The sequence below is a fragment of the Cupressus sempervirens genome, chromosome 10 (assembly GCF_028749045.1).
Source record: "Cupressus sempervirens isolate cs-2001-9-10 chromosome 10, ASM2874904v1, whole genome shotgun sequence".
Taxonomy (NCBI): Eukaryota; Viridiplantae; Streptophyta; class Pinopsida; order Cupressales; family Cupressaceae; genus Cupressus; species Cupressus sempervirens.
This window is the reverse complement of record NC_143127.1, coordinates 117,450,962-117,475,883: the sequence shown is the minus strand read 5'-3', so window position 1 is coordinate 117,475,883 and position 24,922 is coordinate 117,450,962. Positions and strand designations below refer to the sequence as shown.

Genomic DNA, 24,922 nt, shown 5'->3' with positions numbered 1-24,922 from the left:
ATTGAGCAGATCATTCCAAGCATTTAAAAATAGCATTCAATAGTTTCTCAACACCATCTCAACACATTTATTAAGGTATTTATCATGTGTCGAGTTAGACAGTTTGAATTTTTCTGAACAATAGGTTTTTGTAATGGCATCTAGTTCTTCAACTATGAAGGTTAAATATTGTAAGAAATTTTTGAATGTATAATTTATAATGAATGAGATCAAACAACCAAAAATTAGACCTATTCCTGATATTTCTCATAAGCAAGATTCATCTGATGCATTATTGATGATACCACCATGAGTTTTAATAATGTGAAATGTGAGATGTTGCTACACATGCAAGGTGGGTAGCATAGGTGACATGGATATTAGGGAAAAATATGGGAAACTATAAAAAAATGGAGTATTGAAAGACTAATTTATGATTGTAGAGAGAAAAGGGTTAATTTGTGACTTAGATTTCCCCAACATCTTCAAAACTGAATGGATAAAGATAGTTTTGAGAAAACTTCATGATAATTCTATATTGTTAAAAAATGGATTGGTGAAGATCACAAAGAAGACTATGCATAGAGTAATAAGGTATCCAACTCTAGACTGACCTAAAACCATGAGGAGTGAAGCAAAAGAAGTTGTTAAGAAGAATACAGGGGCAGTGTGGAATAAAAGAGGACTGACAATTAACACTATGTTAGATCCCCTAATTGCTTTTGCAGTGAGGATTATAGCATAGATATTCTATCAGTCTAGTAAGCTCAATAGTGTACCTTGTATTTCTATTGGCATGGGCTATAAAATAGTCATGAAGCATCATACTTATGACCTTTCTCAGTTAAAGTTATAGCAATTGAAAAAAAATGGGAGCAATAAAAAAGACCAAGAATGCACAATGTGAATTTGGTTCAATTCTTGTACGTATATTCTTCGATGTATAGAATAAATTCCCTACTTTTAATAAAGTTGCATGCAAGACAAACAAATCTATTGTAGTGTAAATAGGTGAATTTATTGAGCAACTTGGAGAAAATTTTGAGTTTTTTATGACTAGCTACTTTGAAGATTTTAAGCAATCAATGAAGAAAAGACTAAGGATACCAATTTCACTAGTTGAGAAACATTTCAATGATGTTTTCTTTCTAATTGACACTAATTTCACATATGTACATGCTATAATCCCAAGAGTAAGATGGCTAAGACCACTAGGTTATGAGATTAATGTGGATGAAGCCTATACAACAATTACAACTTTTCTCGTAGAAGATATAGATACTAAGACTACTCACTTTGGAAATTATGATGTAGCTAAATCTAAAATTACAATAGATTTAAAGACTGCTTTAGTTATGAGAAAGAAAAAAAAAATTGTCAAGAAGCTTAAAGAGAAATTTAGTGAAGTAAAGGAAAATGAAGAAGATGAAGACGTTCTTTCCCAAGAACCTTTGGCCATTACTCAAGGCCAAGGTGAAAACAAAGAAGAAGAGGTAGAACTTGAAGAAGGTGTTGAGGGGGAAGAAGCTAGTGAAGCACCTAAAATGAATGTGACAAAGAAGAGAAAACATAAGACTCCAACAATGAGCAAGCAAAAGAAGGTTGCAAAACTCACACAACCTAAGTTTATAGTTCCTACTACTAGAGAAAGAACAAGAGCTACTACTAAAAAGGCTTAAGAAGTAGAAAACCGAAAGTGAAGAGAGGTAGATCAGCTAGTAAAGAAGAAGAGTTTGAGAAGAGATCAAGGAGAAATTATATAGCACTAGCTAAATCTAATAAATAGATGAAAAAATTCTAATGACAACAACTAGTTCAAAGTGGTAAGTCAAAGTGCTTCCTTAGATTTAGACAATATATGTGAAAAAATAAAGAACAATGTTGACTTGTATAGTTTCACACATATTGAGTTTGATAAACTTCGAAAAATTGAGATGAACCAATTAGAGAAGTCAATATGTTCCATGATGGAACCATTTAAAAAAACTCTAATTGAGATTTCCAACTCATTACCAAAAGATCTATATGATAGAGTTGAGTGAAAATGGCAATATAGTCTCAATATAGAAAGACAAATCAAAGAGGCTTCACTTGCCTAAGTGATGCCAAAATTGGATAGGGAAACAATGAAAAAGGAAATAAAGAATAATGGAGGGAAATTTTCACCTAAATATAGAGGATTTATCATTTTTTAGAATAATATTGAGAATATTGTATAGAAGACCACCTAGTTGTGGAAGTCATTATATGGTTTGACAACACCCAAGGAAATAATGTAGAGACCTATTGAGGTAGGTTACAATAAATATGAATAGAAACAAGTAACTAAGGTTACCAAAGAATACACTAAAAAATATATAGTTGTGGAAGGCACTGAAATTAACATAGATATATAGGCACTAGTAAAGGTTGAGCAATAGATAGAACATAGTATACTAGATACACTAGTTTTGAGTGCCAATCCTCAACATGAGTTGAATATAGACACTGCACTATAAAGATTAAAGATGTTTATGATACTATCACTTAGAAAATCAGCCCCCTTATAGAGGAAGACTTGAAGAGGAGACTGATAGAATCCACTACGAAGGAAAAACTTTGTAAAAATTCTACATTGGTAAGTGCTGATGAGACTGAGAAGCTAGACAAGGCATCAACAGGGTAGAAATTTAGACACAAGACACATCTTTAGCCCCTCCTCAATTCACCATGGTACCCACTACATTACGTATTATAGTATATCAAAGGAAGGAGACAACAACTTCTACCATTAGTACATTGGTACAAAGTGCTCCTATCTTAGGCAATGAAAAATAAAAAGAAAATGGCAAGGATGAGACAAATGGAGAGCAAAAAGATGACATAGTAGAGAATGAAGGAATACAAGCACAAATAGGATAGGATTGTACTCCTACACCTACAACATAAGATCAAGATGCAACTAATAATATTGAGGAAGAAAAGGATAGGACTAGATATCTACATTTGACTACAAAACCTGAGGAGCAACTAGCAATACAAACACTGGTGACTTTTCCAAAAACTACTACTCCTTTAGGTAAAGATCTTTATAGTCCTAGTATAGAGGCTATACTTTCATAATCATCAAGGAAAAGGTATATGAAGTTAAATCATTATGTGATGTGAACTTGGGTAAGGTGATTGAGTTACCAAAGTTTAATCTTCAAACCATCATTATTGAACAGATGAACATGTTGGCTTGGTTTTTCACCTTGTACAATTTTGTTAAACTCATAGTGAAAAACCAATAGTCCTATGTCTAATATTTTTGAGACATGTTAAAATCCTAGATGAAGTTATTAAAATTTCATAAAACATTTGTTATGTGCCCTTATTTTTAAAATTGCAAAAAGTAGTATTTTATAAAAATTTATGTGAGAAGCTTGTTACCCTAAGGTTTTATCTTTACCTTTCCCATATTTATTTTGAAATTAATTTCCTAAATTTTTAATGTCTTCTATCACAAACCCTTGACTAAAATAATCTCTCTCATTTCTAGGATTTTAAATTTTATTTAAAATTTGCACAATGATCTTTGTTAATACAAAACCTCCCAATGTTCCCTAGTAGATTGGTGCATGACTACACAACTTTCAAATTGTTATTCATGGGATTTCTTTGTCAGTATTTTTAGCCCTAGATGGGTGGGTGAGCCCTAGTGACACCACTAATTTTTTCATGGAGAGCCTAGAATGTTCATGAGGATCCAAAACTGGAGCATCTTTGAGATGCCCTAAGCATGTTTAGGATATGATCTTCTGATGCTTGTAACTCAAAACTTGTGTGCTATATTTATGAACTATCAAATCCTACATGACCATGATATATATGCCTACAATAACTTCTCTCATTTTAGGGAGTTCAAATTTTATTTAAAATTGGCACAATGATCTCGATTGATGCCAAACCTCACAATGGTCCTTAGTAAATCAGTGTACAAATGCACAACTTTTAAAATATTCCACATTGCATTATTTCATCAGTAGTGTTAGCTTTGGATGGGTGGGTAAGCCCTATTGACAACATATTTTTTTTAGGAAGATCCTAGAATGTCCACAAGCATCCAAAATTGGAGCATCTCTAAGAAGCCCTATGAACATTTGGGCTATGATCTTCTGATGCTTATAACTCAAAACTCATGTGGCCTATTGATAAACTATTAGACACTATAGGATCATGATATATATTTCTATGTTAACCTCTCTTAGCTCTAGGAGATTCAATTTCATTTGAACTGGGTAGATCAATCTCATTTGATGTCAAACCTCAATGTGTTCCTTAGTCAATTGGTGTACCTCTACACAACTTTTGAACCATCTTTTATGGCACCATTTTTTTGACCTTGTTAGCTTTGGATTTCTAGGTGAACCCTATTAAGACTACTACATTTTCCATGGAGAGCCTACACTATTTGTGAGCACTCTAAACTAGAGTGTGTCCAAGGTGTCCTAAGAACATTTGGATAGTGATCTTCTTATGCTTGTAACTTGGAATTTGTGTTTCTTGCCAAAAAAATGTTAAATTTTAAATGAGTGTGATATCAATGACTACAATAATATTTCATAGTTTTAGAATATTAAATTTTATTTTAAAGGAACAATGATCTCGATCAGTGCCAAATTTTGTAGTCTTCCTTAGTGAATTGGTGCACCACCACACAACTTTTGAAGCATTCATCATGTCATCATTATTTTGGCACCATTAGCTCAAAATAAGTGGGTGAACCCCTTTGAAACTACTATTTCATCCATAGAGAGCCTTAAATGGTAACAAAAACCCTACACCATAGCATCTCCAAGGTGTCTTAAGTATGTTTGGCAACAATCTTTTGATGCTTGTAACTCAAAATGAGGCCTATTGACCTATTGTTAGATGGTACAATAGTATGATATTAATGTTTACAATAACCTCTCTAAGCTTTGGGATATTCAATTTCTTTTAAAATTGGTACAATGATCTTGGTTGATGCCAATCCTATAATGTTCCTTAATGAATTGGTCAACTAATGTGCAACTTGGAAATTGTTCATTACTACATTGATTTGTTAGTGTTCTTAGCTCTAAATAGTCAAGCTAACCTTAGTAACACCACTATTTCAACCATATAGTCACAAGAAAATTCATGGGCACCACACATCAAACTACCCACAAGGTGTACTAAGAACATTTGAGAAACAATCTTCAAGGGTCATAACTTAGAGCCGTTGCTATTTTTTTTGTTCATTGTGTTTGTAGTTAGTTAGATGTTGAAAAATTTCAAGGGATTGTCTTTTCTTCTAGCTAGTTTTTCTTAAGGAGGGATTATTTAGAATATATAGCCCACCAATATAACTTTGGTGGGGGGTTGGGGGTGGGTGGGGGGTGAATAAATTATCCAAATATTATCACAATTATTAACCTTATTAAATCTTAACCATATATTCAACATAATTAGAAACCATAACAAGATACTCATGCACAAAAACATCATACATGTTAACTAGGGAAGCCCTTGGTTAAAGGGATAACCTTGATAGGGATGATACCAACAAGATGATGTTCTAATATAAATATTCCTTGCTAAAGGATGGACCATGCGAGGAGTCTGTAACAACATTTTGTACATATCAATCCATGTTAGGAGATTCCAACCCTGTTAGAAGTTGTCCCAACCTTGTTAGAAGTTGTAGAAGGTAGATGGACCCATTGTCCATATAGCTTTATGGGCAAGATCAATGAACCCATTGTCCAAATGATATTTGTATTATTCCTTATAGAATAATAGAATGATGCTATACTCCTCCTTCCTCTTTCTCTATCCTATCAACTAGATCTCTCCTCATTATGATCTCAACACAAGATCACAAACATTGCATGTAATAATCCCTTGGGTCACTTACTCACATTCAAAAAACACTCTTCTCCTTTTCACACTTCTTGATTACTTTACATTCAATACATTGGTCACTCTCATTAGAAACAAGGAAAAAAATTTCCTTTATATATTATCTTCAAAATAATTCCTTGACATAGGCTTGAGGATTTTCCAATTAATTATAATATGATAATTAATTATTTTGTAATAACAATAGCACTATTGGCTAACAATCTATACAACATCTCATCCATGCAATATTAGGGCTTATGTACTCATTGACATCACCATTAGGCTATCTTCTATTACTATGTAACTACAAATCTCTAGATTATATCTCTATTAGGAGATATGATTCATTCATCAAAGAGTGCTTAATAGTTACCTTGTCTCTATACATCTCTCTATGAATTGCTTACAACTTCCACATGAATTTCACTTATGTTATGTACATTTATCCTCATCATTAAAAGTCAGTGTGGAACATGTCCTTATCCATGCATCACTAGAATATTGAACCTCTTTCAATATGACCTTGATCTCTATCTGCTACTTTGCAAGTCTTCACAAACTTACTTCTATGTTGACATCAATGAAAAACATAGTCATAAATGTAACATGATAATACTTCCACATGATCACAAATATTGAGGCTACTCCTACAAAGGAATACCATCATCATTCATGCCAACAATCTACCCCTTTGGCATTGATAGACACATAGATGAAATACATCTAGGTTCCAAGAATATCAAACAATACTCTATTGTTGCTATTCTCATCTTTTTAAATCCTCTACATTCATCAAATCTGAAATTCTCTAGAACACTTCTCTATTCTACATCTTCTAAATTGGCATCATTAGTTGTTCACTAAGAAAATTCATAGCTTCTCCCCCATTCAATGGTACTCTTATATTTCCCTAATAACTATCTCTACCCTATACATACTTAGGAGATTTTTTTCATGCACTCTCTCCCACATTGACAACTATGACAAAGGCTTTGTTATGCCAATTTACTACTTCAAGTCTTCAACTAGCTCAACTATCCAAAGACACTTTTCAATACAAAATACCAAGAGTAATTAATGACTTTTCTCATTAGTAATACTCCCCCATACATGAAACATCAACATTTAGTCCAGTCAAACAATAGTGCTCTATACCACTACACTGATGCAATCTCTACATCATCTACTACGAAGTAGGTAGGGGCATAACCCCAAGCATACCTCTTAAGAATTTAAATATATCTTTAGGTAAGGGTTTCATAAAGATATTTGCAATTTGATCATTATTACTCACATACTTCAATTTGATCTCCTTTTTTTATGCCTTCTGTCTCAAAACATGATAGTTAATAGATATATTTCTAGTCTTAGAATGCACTACAAGATTCTTAGACATGCTTACTATGCTTGTGTTATCACAGTATATGATCATAGGTTCTAAAAATTCTATCCTAATATCCTTTAGCATCATCTTCAACCACATCACTTGATTACAATTATTTGTTGCTACTACATACTCTACCTCAATTGTACTCTGTGAAATAAAATCTTGTTTCTTGCATAGCCAAGAAACAAGTCTTCCTCTAAGAAATAATGCTCCACCATTGGTGCTCTTTCTATCATCCATACTACCTACCCAATCTACATTAGTGTGAGCACATCGAGTAAAATCACTTGTTCTATCATACCATATTCCATAATCATATGTTCCTTTCAAATATATAAATATCCTTTTTAATGTTGCATAATGATACTTCTTAGGATCATCTTGAAATATAGCTACAATCCCAACTACATCTTCTATATCTAGTCTAGTGTGAGTCAGATATTATAAACCTCTAATCATGCATCTATACTTCTTCTACTCAATTGTGTGTGTCTCATCTTTGCTAGATAACTTGTGACCAATTATCATTGGTGTACCAATAGGCTTATAACTATCCAAGCCAAATGTCTTCAATAATTTATTCAAATACTTCAGTTGTGAAATAAAAATGCCATCACTATTCTATACAAACTCCAAAACTAAGAAAAACTTCATTTCTCCTATCATACTATTTTAAAACTCATTATTGATTTCTTTACCAAACTTATTAGTTTCTTCATCATTACCTCCAAATATTATATCATCAACAAATATTACTATTATCAGCTAGTCATTCTCAATTTCTTTCAATTTCAAGTTACTATTTCCTATACCTTTATCAAATCCAAGCTTTGTCAAATACTTGCCCAAACTTGCATACTAGGTTCTAGGTTCTTTATTTAGGCCATATAGTGCCTTCTTCAATTTACATACCATATATTTTTCTTCTATTAGAAAAAATTATTTAGGCTTCTTAATGTATACCTCTTCTTTAAGTTCTCCATTTAGGAAGGTTGACTTTACATCCATCTTATAAACTTTAAATTTCTTATTGGTTATGTAAGTTAGGAACATTCTTGTTAGTTCCATCTTTGGTACAAGGGCATATGTATCCTCATAGTCTATTCCTTCTTGTATGAATATAATTTATATACATGTCTAGCCTTGTTTCTTACAAATTTTCCATGTACATTAATCTTGTTTCTGAATACCTATTGGTGTTTTGAAATGTTGTAGGTTTCAAATTACCCTAATGAGAATAAGACATATATAGGGGCAGCTAACTCCCATCCTTAACACATATTTTTAGATACTAGGCCAACTATAAGGCTAGACCCTTCTTCTACTTTAGGCTCTACAAAACCTAGGCAAGTGGACCTCAGATTCAATTAATATGGTACAAGTGCAAAAAACATATTCCTGAATCTACTATCACAAATTTAACCCTTATATGTCCTAATAACTCATGGAATGACATAGATCTACTGTAGCTAAATGCAATTCTATGAAATTCACAAGCTGAGTGAGGGTTAGACTTTTCAACTTTTCAACATGAAAGGGGGAAAAGCATTTGATTAATAATGTTGAATTCAGCAAAACCCCAAATTTGCAGTACTAAGAACTGATTAATCCTATAACTAATCAGTGTCAAATTTATTGGACAATTCTATGAATCAAATACATACATACAAGTACCTGAGACATATTTGTATCTTTAGATATCTGATCTCTCCATTAACCTTTTTAATAGACATCTATGTTTAATTTAAATCTCATTCTTACCTGATATCCTCCTTAATAAACTTGCAACCCTATTGATTTCCCTAAAGAATTTATACAACTCCTTGAATTATAAGCAACAATGAAACAACATACAACCTTAAGGGACTACAACTATGACCTAGGCTCTTTGTTCAAAGATCATGAAACATACAACTCACTAAGAAAGGAGACAAGATTTAAAATGAAACTCAATCATCTATTGTTCTTTGTATTGATTTCCTTGAAATAATACATTCGTATGCATGAAATCAAAACATAGAAAAACCTAATCAATCTAAACTTTTTGTATTATCTTTCCTACTACTATTCACACAAGAGAATTATCTTGAAAGAATGGTGTCTTAGTAATGAGTCAATTTTCTTCTCAAAATTCAAACCAACTAGTTTTACTGTAATGACTGGAACCCCTACAATGGATGAGAGAAAGCAAGATATAGAAGATAGTGAATTCCTGAATTTTCTCTGAAGATGATAGGTATCCACTTAAATTCCCTCCTTTGTAGTGAAAAGAATCTCTCTAATTTCTCTCCCCTCTAATTTGGTTTGGTTTTCATTAGTATTCTGTAACTGACATGAAAATTCTCCTACTCCATAATGAAAACCATTCTGTTTGCCAAAATTTTGAAAACCTCATGAAATGATGGTAAAATTTGGGTTTAAATTGAATAAATGTGATCAAAATCAACCCCAACTACATTCTTACCATGTTTTACCAATCCTCTAACTAGGTTTTCAATTTTTACCAATTCCATTGAGAAGGCCCCAAATTTTATGCTTTTGGCTATAACTCAAACTATTGAATTCCTGTGCAAAAATGAACTCTATAATCAGAAAGTTCATCTTCTCCCAATTTTGGTGATATATAATATGACTATATTTGCTTACTGAGAACCTCCAGAATCTCAATTTGGAAAATATGCCCCCTTTTTATAACTATTTGACTTGCATTTTGAATCTTCAAAAATTTAAAATCTTCTAAAGTGCAAACTTTAGAATATAACCTTTTTTGATTTAAAAACTTGTATGCACATACCCTTTAGTTTTTTGAAAAAATGATTTAAAAATTGATATTTTAAAAAATTTCATTTTCGTTCACCCTTGTACTGATGTGAGCCATGTAGCATGCTTTTATTGGCTACCCTATCACCACTTACTTACTTTGACTGGATTGCCACCTTAGAATGTATCCCATGTCCACTACCACATAGCACCTAGGCACATTCCCGCATTCCTTAATGGTCAAAAAACTTCCCCAAGTAGGGAAGCACCTACCTAGGATGAGGACACATGGAGAAATCTAAGCCTTTTCCTTTTTGCCAACCATGTCAGCTTGTCAATTGGTTCATTCAAAATTTAACTATGTCTTCAACTGGTTGGGTGGGCCCTTCAATGAAGCTACTGCCTTTCCAAAAGGCACCTTTCTTTAAGATAGTATGTATACTATGTAGGTTTATATTTAAACATATGAAAAGTCGACCACATAGGAAATGTGGGATAATTTGTTTGTCATTTGTTTTTCCCACATTTTCTTTCTCTGCACAACTCAATCCTAGCTTTTTTTTTATGTAAGCCAGCCTTTGGATGCCACCTCTTTGTCTCTTCCATATGCATCTTCCATCTTGTGGCATTATTCCTATAGTGTGGAGCCTCTTCTATAGTGGTGGCTTCTTTGTTTAACACATGCTCTATTTTTTCATGCCACTTTGTTCTGCTATCAACATTGAGCTCCTTTTGTATGATTTTCCCTATCGATGGAATGTCAGCATAGTGGTATTTCCCATGTGAATGGTGTGATGAGATGTATGACCATCAAAAAACTTGTAATTCCATCTACTAAATGAGCCAAAATTCTACTCACACCTCGGGTTCCTCAACACATGTATGTTGTCTAAATGTATGTGGGTTTTTTCCTTCTTGGCGCGGCCTCTATTTTTGAAATGGAAATCCCATGCTTATATCTAAAATTAAGTATTATCCTGATCACATGATGTTGATGATCTTCATTTTTCAATTTCCAAAGGTGTTGGATACAGTTGTGGAGCCCTACAATGCCACTCTATCGATGCATCAGTTGGTGGAGTATGTGGATGAATGCATGGTTTTGGATAATGAGGTACTATATGACATTTTCTTTAGAACTCTTAATCTCACTACACCAAGCTTTGGTAATTTAAACCACTTGATCTTAGCCACCATGAGTGGGGTGACCTATTATCTTCAATTCCTTAGACAACTAAATTTAGATCTAAAAAAACTAGTAGTGAATTTAATACCCTTTCCTTGCTTGCACTTCTTCGTGGTGGGATTTGCTTCCTTGACTTCTCATGGATCTAAGCAATACCAACCAATCACTACCCCTAACCTCACCTAGCAAATGTACGATGCTAACAACATGATGTGTTCTACAAATTCTTATCATGGCCAACTCCTGACTGCCTCAACTATGTTCAAAGGTAAAATGAGCACCAAGGAAGTGGATGAATAGATGATCTACATGCAGAATAAGAATTTATATTACTTTGTGTAGTGGATCACCAATAATGTAAAATCCAATGTTTGTGACATTCCTCCCAAGGTCCTATCTATGGCTTCAACCTTTAACCAACATTGTGGGTTTATTATTTTAAATAGCTTCTTACTTGTCATTGGTCAAACATATCGAGAGTATATCATCAACTCTTTAAGGAAGTTTGACATGTATTCTCTTTAAATGCTTTCATTAATCTCATTAATCATAAGGATTGTCATGCCCTCTCCATTTGGAAGAAGTACCTTTTTTCTCCACTATCTTCATAGTTCTTCCTTTAGCTTACATATGGTTTTAAAAAAAACATTTTCATTTAATGATTCCACTCATCTGAGACCCTTCCCCTTTTCTAATACTTTTGGTGTTTCCTATTAAGTATTATCTTTGATTGAGCTTCTATCTTCTTTATGACTACCTTTTTATGTTCATTATTATCAATCAAATCCTTATACTTAGTATGCTTCTTTTTCAATTTTCTCAGTAATATCCTTAACTGATTTAAAATTCTTTCTTGAAATCCTCAACTTTCATAGTTTTCTTTCAGTCTCTTAGTGAAACTCTTAACACTCAACTTATAGACAATGGAGATTTTGGAGGTCCATGGGCTCCCATTCATTTCAAAATGATTGAACTACAAAATTGACTCATTCACCCTCTAGCGCTAATTTGAAACAAATTCAACCATTGAAAAAAAATTTGAAGCTCATTTTACATCTTCCTACAAACTATCAATTTTGCATGAGAAGGTCCTTTGACCACCTTTAAAAACTAACCAGGACACATGATCGGGCTCTAAAAACTAGCACACTAATTCTTTGTTCTACATACTCCTACCTTGTCGAATCTCATCTCATGATGGATTCTCTATCAAAAGATATTGACTGTAAAAGTTGCCCTCATAGAACTGCCTACAAGAAAACATGTTAAAAAATAATAAATTGCATTTGGAAACAACTTCAAAAACTAGGCAAACTAACACTTGGGCAGATGAAAACTGGGGCATTGGTTCATTGTCAAGAGGAAAGTATAAATAAGCAATTTGGGCTCATGAAAAGTAACTGAGCATAAATGGTGAGTAGTCAAGGTGGGCTACTCAAATTTGCAGACTAGAAACAATGTCACAAAAGCATTTTTTGCAAATGGAATCGGCTTGGGAAAGTGTGCAAATGAATTTGTCAAAACTTGAAAATTGGCACACTTGAAGTATTTTAAGAGGAAAATGTAGTGGTACAATCCATTCAATCTCATCTATCATGGATTTTGAGATATGACATCACAAATAAGGGTTCTAACAAATCTGCACTTGTTGACACCAGTAAAAAGTCAAAAATTGCATTTGGAATCGTGTTTGAAAATTGATCAAATGGATTTTTCATAAGCTCAAATGTAAAATGTAGAAATTCTCTGACCTCTAAGATGAAACAAAAAAAGAATTTCCTCATTTCAGTCAACTCGGTCAAAATTATAACAAGTCAAATAGGGCTTCCAAGAATTTATAACAATTCATATCAGCATGACATCAACAAATGATCAACTTTGAGGGATTCAAAAGCTAGTCAATGGATTCAAAATGACTCAAAATCTGAAACATAGGCTCTTTGGCATGGACACTAAACACTGCCAAAGCAGTGAGTCATGAAACAATATTGGGTATGAGATATTCAATTGCAAACATGGCCTCCTATCATTGTTTGACACTCGAGCAAAAAATGTAGAATTGACAAATACTCAAAATGAAACTTCACAAAATAGCTCAGAATGTCAATTTATCATCATGGAACATATAAAAGCATTAATAAAAGGTGCTCAAAGCATTAAACACCTCTTAGGCTTCAAAAGTATAGCTGGGTACATATGCATTTGAAAGTGTCTATAGGGCCTAATTTCTCAATGCTACTCAAAATCAGGGCTTCAATTTTGAGTCCCAAAAGTGGCTCTATTTAGGGATGCATGTCCCTTGAGGGCATGCCAAGAATTCAGATCTCTTGTTGAAGAAAACTATTATTTAAAATTTCTCTCAAACAACTTTATTGAAAGAAAAAACAACTACCTCTATTATGTACAAATGATGGCCCCAGGCCACCTAACTTCAAGAAAAACCTTTACCTCTATCATAAATCTAATTTTCATTTAAATTTGCATTAGGTAAACTAAAAAATACTTCTCCTATTAGTTCCACCAACTAGATCAGCATCTCAAAACTCACCACTTAGCAAAACTGAATCTACATCCTTACTTCCATAATGCATATAAAAACTTGCTTCATTCTCAACAACTTGCTCATTATGAAAGTACTGATCAGCATGCTCAAAAATATCAAATTGAAATTGAAAGTCTTCTCCAACAAATGAATCATGCATGCTACCAGTCTTGAATATGAAGGCATCATATTCAACATGGGGAAAGGGATCACATATACCTTGAAAATGTGTATCCTTATGCATAACTTGATGGTACTCAGAGGAGTAATCAGATTTATACTCGCATATATCATCAATGCTAGAATCTAAAACTAATTTAGAGTCCTTCAATGATTCTTCACAATCAGCTAATGGATTAGTTGTCACATTAAAGTATTCATCATAAAACTTGCTACAAGGTGCATGCTGATTTTCAACAACTGTGTCAAACACCTTATTATCAATCTCATAAGATGCAACATCATAATTATTTTCACTGTCATACCCAAAAGAAGAATAGTCTTACCTCTTATAGCAGTAAGAAAAGGTATCATCATTAAGCTCATTCTCTACTAAATCTAAAACTTCAAAGTTCTCCTCAAATAGTGGATTGAAAAATCCATGCAATGATACTCTTTGGACATTATGACAAATAAAGGGCTCATCATCATCAAGATCATCATCATATAATGAATTAGTGAAAACTTTAAAACTATTTCTAACATCACTTTCATCGACACTTTCAGCATATGAAGAAGAAGAATCAGAATCATCTCATGAAGAGACACTATCCACTCCATCAACAAAGCATGTAGAATATGAATCAATTTTATTTTCATTTTCTCCATTAAGGTGATTCAAACATCTTGCAAACCTATCATTACTTATCTTACCAATAGGCATTGATGCATTGATCTTAGGATCATTTGTATGCTGATTATTACTGCACTCATGCTCAAGACATTCTTCTACACAATTAGGTAAGCCGTCCTTATAGATAATTTATTTGTCTTCATATTGTATAGACAACTCTTCTTTGCCACTTTCAACCTCAAACTGATTTACCCAATTCTGAAATAGAATTTCACTTTCAAATTTAGAAATAGTACTCATACCTTTACTTGCATAAGAGCACTCACTTCCATCATTGCTTTCTTCTTCCAAATTTGCATCTAATTCACATGAAGAGAAACATATACTAGCACTATCCTCTTCATCACTTGAGAAACAAATCTTGCCCTTATTTTGACATGATACTTCTTCACAATACATTGGATCAGAAAATTCACCTTCATCACTTGACACATAACTTTCAGCTTCCTTTTCCTCATACTAATATGAATACCTTTCCTCCTCATGACTCATTACATTTTCAGCATAATGAAAATCATCAATGGGAGAAGGAATGACTAAACTTGCGTCTTGCATGTATGATTCATCAAGTGAACTAACTTTATGTTCTATTGCTATAATACTACAAACATGTGCATTCAATTCAGCAAGAATGGAATCATTTTTTCTTTGCAACAAAGAGACTTTATCTTCACATGTCTTTAATTTTGAATTTCCAACCAAACCATTTACAACAATAGTAGTATCCACTTGCTGATCTGAAATTAAATACTTCTTTTGACATTGATATTTTCTTTGCACTTCATCTTGCTGGCAAACATTTTTATAGAAATGACTCTGGGTTAAGCCATATTTTATGTTATTCTTAATCTTTATTGTTGTCATGAATGCCTAATGCAAAGTCTTAGGTTCTTTATCTCTAAGTGGATAACTCATATTCTTATCAAATGCATCTAGATAAACCACTAAACACATTTGATCATCTAGCTTACAACTTTCAAGAATGTCATTTAAAACCTTTACAAATCTAATATTGAATTCAGGAACTAATTCATCATTCATAATTTGAATCTTCAAGAAATTATCATAATAATTAGAGGTGCTTACTCTTTCCTCAAACGACTTCATGAAGGTTGAAAGTAATTCATCCTAGGATGAAATAGAATGTGCTAGTAAGAATGAAAACCAATCCCTAGCATTGCATTCTAAAGTCTGAACCAATAACTTCATAAGAACATCTTCTGAGCAATTTCAAAATCACTAACCAAGTCTCTAAATAACTAAACATGACAGCTGGTTGACTTTTCATGGTTCCCACTAAATTTAGATAAATACTTTATGAGATTATATGGCATAGTATTTAGGCAACCATGAATTCCATCAAAACATAATGACATGTATCTCTTGGTAGAAATAGATCTATAATTCTCAACAACCGGTTGCATACTTGATGGAAAGAAATTTGACATTCTTCAAACTTAAGACTCATTCATCATAAATACTCTTAGAATTGATTAATTGCAGTAAATCTAGAGTTCTTTCTACCAATTCAAAACTTCAAAAATACTTCAAAATATAAACACAATTTTTCTGAATTTGTCTCTCATAAAGTCTATTGAAATGTATTAAACCATTGTCCTATTTAATGCTGAAAACAATTTGATGAAGAATCTTTTGTGAAGCTTACTTTCATGGAAATGAAATCACATGAAAGTGGAAAAATACCTTTAGTGTTGCTGCATGAAAAAATTGATCTACTGATTGGCATAGGTGTTGGACTGAAATTCCTTCACACCACTGGTCAAAACTTCATAGAGCTGCCACCTCCTTAGAAGAGGATGAAAAAATCACTGCTACGATTTTACCTTTTACACTTCAATTTCTTATAATAGAAAATTGCACAACACTTCAAAAAACCTATCAAGAATTTTGTCATGCCCAAAATATAAGGGGGGCAGAACACACACACAACAATTTTTTTTTGAAATTTTAATTAATGAAATAGAACTATGATGCAAAGATAATATGGTCGACAAAGGTTTAGATGCTAACTTCAAAGGAGTTAGTAGTCTGAAGGGTTTAAGATACAGAAAGCCATGGTTACTATAGAGTTAGATGCAAGATCACCAAAGATAAATAACAAGGTTACGACTCAGCTTGATCATTTCGTAAATAGATCTTTAGGGTGGACTGATAGTCTCTTAATAAATCCCTTAAATTAAACTATATCCTAAAACTAAATCATTTAAAGTTTAAGAATCTTTCTAGAGTGATACTAACATCAATTCATAACTAAAATTGAATGAGAGAAATCTAAACTAAAACATACAATGACAATTAATATTTAAACGTATCCATTAACCTTTCTTACCAATGAGCACTAGTGTTACGCTAATTAAACCTTTACTAACCACTTAATTTTAACCCTAACTTTATTAGAAATAAAACATTGCTAAAGGTAATACAATATGCTTAATGTAACTACGATTAGATCATAAGATTGCACAGGCTTTCGTAACTTACCAATCTTAACATTTCAATAGACAATTAACTCCAACATACCTATATAATCTAATCATTTAATTTAATGTTCACTATTAAAGTTGGTGACCATAGCACAAATTCAATGAATCTATATTTAATCTAAACTTTATCTGAACTATCATAACTTTAAGTCCATATTAAAATCGAACTATAAGGCTCACTATAGTATAAAACTAATTAAGGAAACGTGAAAATTCTTTTAATTGAAGTATTCAAATTTCACATTTTAAACTTTTTGAGTTAAAACTAATTTAGTATTTTTGCATCCAAATCACTATTTAGCATTACCATCATTACTTAACCTAAAATCATACATTACCTCCTAATACCATCAAAATTAATAATCTAGTTTATAGATTAATGCCATACTTAAATTTTAAATATAAACAATCTATAACTTAACATCTTTACTTACCTGGATTTCATACTCAGATACTACACTATTGCAACATATAATGCCAAACTAAATATTCAAAGAACTTGTTAAAGTCCTCTTACAAATCTAATTACGATTAAATGCGGAAACATATAAAACACCTAATACACTAACATGGAATACCAGGTACTTTCTAATAAAATAAGATAAGTACTACTGATCAATAATAATAACGAACTAATCGTAATTTTAGCGTACACCCAAAACTAACTTAAGCATAAATATTAATCCTGACTAAATTAAATATTACTAAAATAATTCACTTAAAGATAAACATTAACTAAAACAAGACTTAACTAAAATAAATACTAATTACAACACTAACTTCTAACATAACTAATCCCAATACTAACATTGTAATTAAAAAGCAACCAACTAAAACCACCCAAAAATTTAAAAAAACGTTTAATAACTAAACTAAACTAAATATTACAAAGATAATAAAACTAGCTAACATTCTAACCTATACTCTAACTAAGGAATCTTATCTACTAACTATACTATACAAAACTAACTTAATGACAAAAAAAAACTATCAACTAAATCTAACTACAACCTAAGACCTAGAGGATTGAACACGCATGTGTCCCCATATCCCAATGGGCAGTGCGCTGCCCAAGGTCTGCGTACTGCAGACCTGCCCTTACTGCGCTTGCGTGAGTGGTGGGACGTTTAAACTTGCGCATGGGGAGAAGTATGGGGGGGGGTGTCAAAGGTGTAAGTGTTGGGTTTAATTTTTTTAAACATTCTCCTTGCTCCCCCCATAAATGTGACATGGACAGCGACTGACCCTCGTACACATGAGGTAGGTAGGAGGGTGAGGCCCACACCTACCAATACAATAGCAAATATAAACAAAGAAAAAGAAAAAGGGAGGGCATTAACTTTTAAAAAGTTATTTAGGTGAATAGGGTAGGAGATGCTAGGCAAAAAGAATATAAAAATTAAGTTTAATATATAATATATGTTTACTTGCATCAACGAATGTGCTTATAGGATTGCATAGATTTCTTATTTAATTTTGTGTTATTTTATTTGCTTTAGAAAGGAATCATTTCAAGAATATGCTCTGTGCACTTGGAGAAATAAAATTTCTCTCCATACATTTTCCAGTGAGCAAATTTGCTCCTGGAAGTGTCTATATATATTTTTTGAAACAAATTATTATGAACCAAGATGCATATGTTTGAGATAAAGATTTCAATATTAAACTAGGTTTCAAGGTGATCCATAGTTTCATTAATCTATTAAGCTATCATGTTAATGCAAGAGTATGCATGAGGAAATCCCTTAGCCTTTAAATTTGAATTACATGTTCCATGCATAAATATCCAGTGCATACTATGAGTTCTAAATTTCCTTCAATTTGAATACAAAGAAATACAACTACTTAATTCCATTGATACCATATGAGTATGGAGAATTTGATGCAAGGTAAGATATCATGTGCATGATTTACAAAGGTGGTGAATAATTCTATTACAACTTGCGTGAATCCATTTGTGAATTTTGACAAGAATTGATATATACCAAGGAAACCATATTGTTGAATTTGTGTTGATTACATCATAATTCTTATGCAACAATCTATCAGACTTTATCATATCCAATGCTATTTCTTTCATTACCACAATTGAAGTTTGAATGATCATTAATCAAGAACATTTATCTATCAACTATTCCTTCACAATATAAGTCAAATTATGAAATCACAAAGAACATTGCAAGGAACTCCCATAATCTTTTTTTTTCTATTATGCAACCTGGTTCAAGACTCCATCGAGAAAGAACCAGTAAGAAAACCCAATTTCATTACCAACCATTCACAATATAAATTTACATATAATTACATCATTTCACAATACAAAGATGATTTCTTCAAGCTTCTTCACAATACTTTATCCCTTCAACCTCAATTCTTCTTGGAACCACAAGGGGAAAACAAGGCTGACCCAAGGTAATTCAACACAATCAAAAAGACACAATTCAACATACACCCATCCGGTTTAACACACTAGATCCATCCATAGGACCTTATTAGGGGGGAGGTGGATTTTCCCAATGGGAGATGTCAATCACCATACCTTAACATAACCCTTTTGGGGTTAAAACTCAGGAACTTTCTTTGTTCCTCAAATGCCCTTTCGAGGCTAACTCAACAAGGATTTTCTTTCCTTTCCATACTCAAGATTTCACAATATCAACAAGGTATGTGATGACCGGTAGGGGCCCATACACCCTACCCTTTTTTTCCCTCCTCTCACCATGAAAGGAGACTCTGCACCATTGAGGTCCAACTAAAGCCCTACCCCCACATGGCCACTTCTTCCCTATCCAAGGGTGAGTAATGCCAAATACAACCCCATGAAAACCCCTCAATACAATACATCAAGATGACCAAGAACTCATCAAGAACAACACAAAAGAAACCCTACAAATCAACCCAACATACAGGCAAGCAACAATTAACAACACAACACAATGTGCAAGAACAAGCATGATCAAAACATGGAGAAAACCAAAATCAAAAGCCAAGAATCCTACCTTCACCAAGGTGTGATGGTATCAATGGAGGTTTCAGAAGAGCTTCCTTTTTCCTCCTTCCATCTCTAACTATCTTCCAAGCTTTTTCTCAAAAAAATAGAGATTGGGTGCCCCCCCCAAAACTCCTCCAAAAATCCACTAAATAGGTTCCCTTGACTCAACTAGGCTTCATGAGACCCTAGGATGGAGTTTGGGTTCCACTCAAGTGGGTGACAAGCCATTTTCGTAAGCAACCATAAATGGGATTTTTAAGTGACCCTAAAAGTCAACTAGGGTGGCTAAAGTGGGTGGAAAGTACCCCCAACCCATACCCTTACCCATGGGTGCTTAAATTTAACAATTTTAAGCCTTAGAGACTTGGTAGGAACACATAGAAGTTAGGAAATACTAAAATCAACTAACAACCTTTAAAGGTGGACAATACAAAGACGGCACAAATCAAACAAGGGGTTCAACTTGTCTCTCCATTGGATTTTCTGACTAGCTTTCCTGCACACTTGTTGCACACGTCAGTAGTCCAAGAACATATAGGTCCCAAAACATGCATTTAAAATTTTCATGTAATTAAAGACATCCATTGTCCACAATTCCATTATTTTTCTTTTCCTATTCATTAAAATTGGAAAATTCAAAGTATTAGTTGCATTCATTTACTTCATCAGCATATATGTTATAAAGCATTAAATGACATAAATCAAATATCTAAAGTAGAGCATCATACATCATAGATAGCATAATAGTGTTCAGTGCATCAAAAATGTTCTAACATAACGAGTCAAAAGTATCAAAATAACAGAGTATCATCAATGCTAGGATGGGTCGGGGTGAGGCCTCACAAATTTAAAACTTCCTTTCCAAGAGACTATCAAAAGTTTATGATCTTCCCACACAACTAAAAATCCTTCAATGTATTCTAGTGGAGTCAACTAGGAACAAACTAGTATAGAGATTTGAGAGTTGTGACTCAAACTTTGTGAGAAATAAAATATAATGTATCACTTGAAAAATCTGAACTAGATCTTCAATGTAGGGAAAATTTTCAAATCATTAACACCTTGAAAAGAAAATACACTTAAATCAATTCTTGACTCTAAACTTTCTCAAAAATACTTACAAACTGAATTGATCAAAGATAGACATATAATAGTCATAAAAAACAATTTACATCCAATTTACAAGATGTTGTTGTCCATGAATAAAGCTTAACTGGGGATCACAAAACTTTGCATACAAAATTGAATATGCAAAATATATTAGAGGTTTCTAGCTCAATAATTTAGGCATTTACAACCTTGTTCCCCACTAGAGTCACCATTTTATTGGTGTTCTGAAATGCTACAAGTTTCAAATTACCCCGATGAGAATAAGACATATCTAGGGGCAGCTAACTCCCATCCTTAACACATCTTTTCAGACACTGGGCCAACTATAAGCCCAGACCCTTCTTCTACTTTAGGCTCTACAAAACCTAGGTGGGTGGACCTTAGATTCAATTAATATGGTACCATTGCAAAAAACATATTCTTGAATCTATTATATCAAATTTAACCCTTATATCTCTTAATAACTCATGCAATGACATAGATCTACTGTAGATAAATGCAATTCTATGAAATTTACAAGTTGAGTAAGGGTTAGACATTTTAGCTCTTCAACATGAAAGGAGGAAACACATTTGATTAATAATGTTGAATTCAAGAAAACCCCAAATATGCAGTAGTAAGAACTAATTAATCCTATAACTAATCACTGCCTAATCCATTGGAAAATTCTATGATCAAATACATACATATGGGTACCTAAGACATATTTGTATCTTCAAATATTTGATCTATCCATTAACCTTGTCAATAGACATCTATGTTCAGCTTAAATCTCATTCTTACTTGATATCCTCCTCAATAAAGTTGCAACCCTATTGATTTCCCTAAAGAATTTACATAACTCCTTGAATTATAAGCAACAATGAAACAACATATAGCATTAAGGGATTGCAACTATGACCTAAACTCTTTGTTTAAATATCATAAAGCATTACAACTTACTAAGAAAGGAGACAAGATTTAAAATGAAACTCAGTCATATGTTGTTCTTTGTATTGATTTCCTTGAAATAATACTTTCATATGCATGAAATCAAAACATAGAAAAACCTAATAGATCTAAACTTTCTGTATTATCTTTTCTACTACTACTCATACAAGAGAATTATGCTAAAAGAATGGTGTCTTAGTAGTGAGTCAATTTTCTTCTCAAAACTAGAACCAACTGGTTTCACTGTAATGACTAGAACCTTGAAAATGGATGAGAGAAATCAAGATATAGAAGAGAGTTAATTCCTTGATCTAATTTGAAGATGACATGTGTCCACTTGAAATTCCCTCCTTTACAGTGAAAAGAATCTGTCTAATGTCTCTCCCCTTTGATCTAATTTGGTTTTCATTAGTATTCTATAACTGACATGAAAATTCTCCTACTCCCTAATGAAAACCATTCTATTTACCAAAATTTTGAGATCCTCATGAAATTTTGATAAAATTTGGGTTTAAACTGAGTAAATGTGATCAAAATTGACCGCAACTACATTCTTACCATGCATTACCAATCCTCTAACTAGATTTTCAATTTTTACCAATTCCACCCAGAAGCCCCAAATTTTACATTTCTAGCTATGACTTGAACCAATGAATTCTTGTGCCAAAATAAATTCCATAATCAAAAAGTTTGTCTTCTCCCAGTTTTGGTGATATATAATGTGACAATATTCACCTACTAGGAACCTCTAGAATCTCAATTTGAAAAATATGCCCTTCTATTATAACTAACGGATCTTCTTTTCGAATCTTCAAACATTTAAAATCTTCTAAAGTGAAAAATTTAGAGTATAACCTTTTTTAATTTAAAACCTTATATGCACGTACCCTTTAGTTTTTTGAAAAAATGAATAAAAATTTGATATTTAAAAATTTTTCATTTTCCTTCACCCTTGTACTGATGTGTGCACACTGCATGCTTTTATTGTTCACTACATCACCACCTACTTACTATGACTGGATCACCACCTTGTAATGCATCCTGGGCCCACTATCATGTGGCACCCAGACACATTTCAACATTCCTTAATGGTTGGGCAAGTTCCCCAAGTGGGGAAGCACCTACCATAGAATGAGGACACATGGAAAAATCTGAGCCTCTGCTTTTTGGCCTGCCATGTCAGCTCATGCATTGGTTCATTCAAAATTTAACTATTTTCAACCAGTCAAGTGGGCCCCTCAATGAAGCTACTGTCTTTCCAAAAGGCACCTTTCTTTAAGAGAGTATGTATACTATGTAGGTTTATATTTAAACATGTGAAAAGTTGACCACATAGGAAATGTGGGATAATTTGTTTGCCATTTTTTTTGCCCACGTTTTCTTTCTTTGTACAACTTGATCCTAAATTCCTTTTTATGTGAGCCAACCTTTGGATGCCACTTCTTTGTCTCTTCCATATGTATCTTCCATCTTATGGCATTGTTCTTGTGGTGTGGAGCCTCTTCTATAACGATAGCTTCGTTGTTTAACATGGGTTCTATTTTTTTATGCTGCTTTGTTCTACTATCAACATTAAGCTCCTTCTATATGATCTGCCCTATCAATGGAATGTTAGCATGGTGTTATTTCCTATGCAAATGGTGTGATGAGATGTATGATCATCATAAAACTTGTAATTCCATCTGCTGAATGAGTTGACCTTATGCTCACACCTCGAGTTCCACAACACATGTCTTCTCTCTAAATGTACATGGGTTTTTTCCTTCTTAGTGTGGCCTCTATTTTTTATATGGAAGCCCCCTACTTATATCTAAAATTAGGGAGGAGTATCCTGATTGCATGGTGTTAAAGTTCTCCATTTTTCCATTGCCTAAGGTGTTGGATATAGTTGTGGAGCCCTATAATGCCAATCTCTAGATGCATTAGCTAGTGGAGAATGTAGATGATTGCATGGTTTTGTATAATGAGGCACTATATGACATTTACTTTAGAACTCCTAAGCTCACTACACCAAGCTTTGGAAATTTAAACCACCTGATCTCAGCTACAGTGAGTCAGGTGACCTGTTGTCTTTGATTCCTTGGACAAATGAATTCAAATCTAAGAAAAGTAGCAGTCAATCTAATACCATTTCCTCACCTACACTTATTCATGGTGGGATTTTCTCCCTTGATTTCTCATGGATCCAAGAAATATTGAGCACTCATTGTCCCTAAGCTCACCTAGCAAATGTGGGATGCTAAGAAAATGATGTGTGCAACAAATTCCTGTCATGGCTGCTACCTGACTGCCTCAGCCATGTTTAGAGGTAAAATGAGCACCAAGGAAGTGGATGAGTAGATGATCAATGTGCAGAACAAGAATTCATCTTACTTTGTGGAGTGGATCTCCAACAATGTAAAATCCAATTTCTGTGACATTCCTCCTAAGGGGCTATCTATGGCTTTAAACTTTAACCAGTGCTATGGCTTTATTGTTTTAACTGGCTTCTTACTTGTTGCTGGTCAAACATATCTAGAGTATATCCTCAACTCTTTAGGGTAGTTCAACATGTATTCTCTTTAAATTCTTTCATTAATCTCATCGATCACAAGGATTGCCATGCCCTCTCCATTTGGAAGAAGTACCCTTTTTCCCCACTATCTTCATAATTCTTCCTTTAGCTTGTAAATGGTTTTTAAAAAAAACTATTGGATGGTGAAATCTGAAATGTCCCTTTTATGATTTTACATGATATTTCAAGCCTCAAATCAGATCTTTAAAATCAAACAACCAATATTACAAAGATCCACC

At 33.1% G+C, this 24,922-nt stretch overlaps 2 pseudogenes; both read left to right on the top strand.

Moving 5' to 3' along the window:
* Positions 1 to 10,961: 10,961 nt before the first annotated feature.
* On the top strand, positions 10,962 to 11,723 carry LOC149532872 (tubulin beta-1 chain pseudogene; annotated as a pseudogene).
* A 6,428-nt stretch (positions 11,724 to 18,151) lies between these two features.
* Positions 18,152 to 24,673, top strand: LOC149532871 (tubulin beta-1 chain pseudogene; annotated as a pseudogene).
* The last annotated feature ends 249 nt before the right edge of the window (positions 24,674 to 24,922 follow it).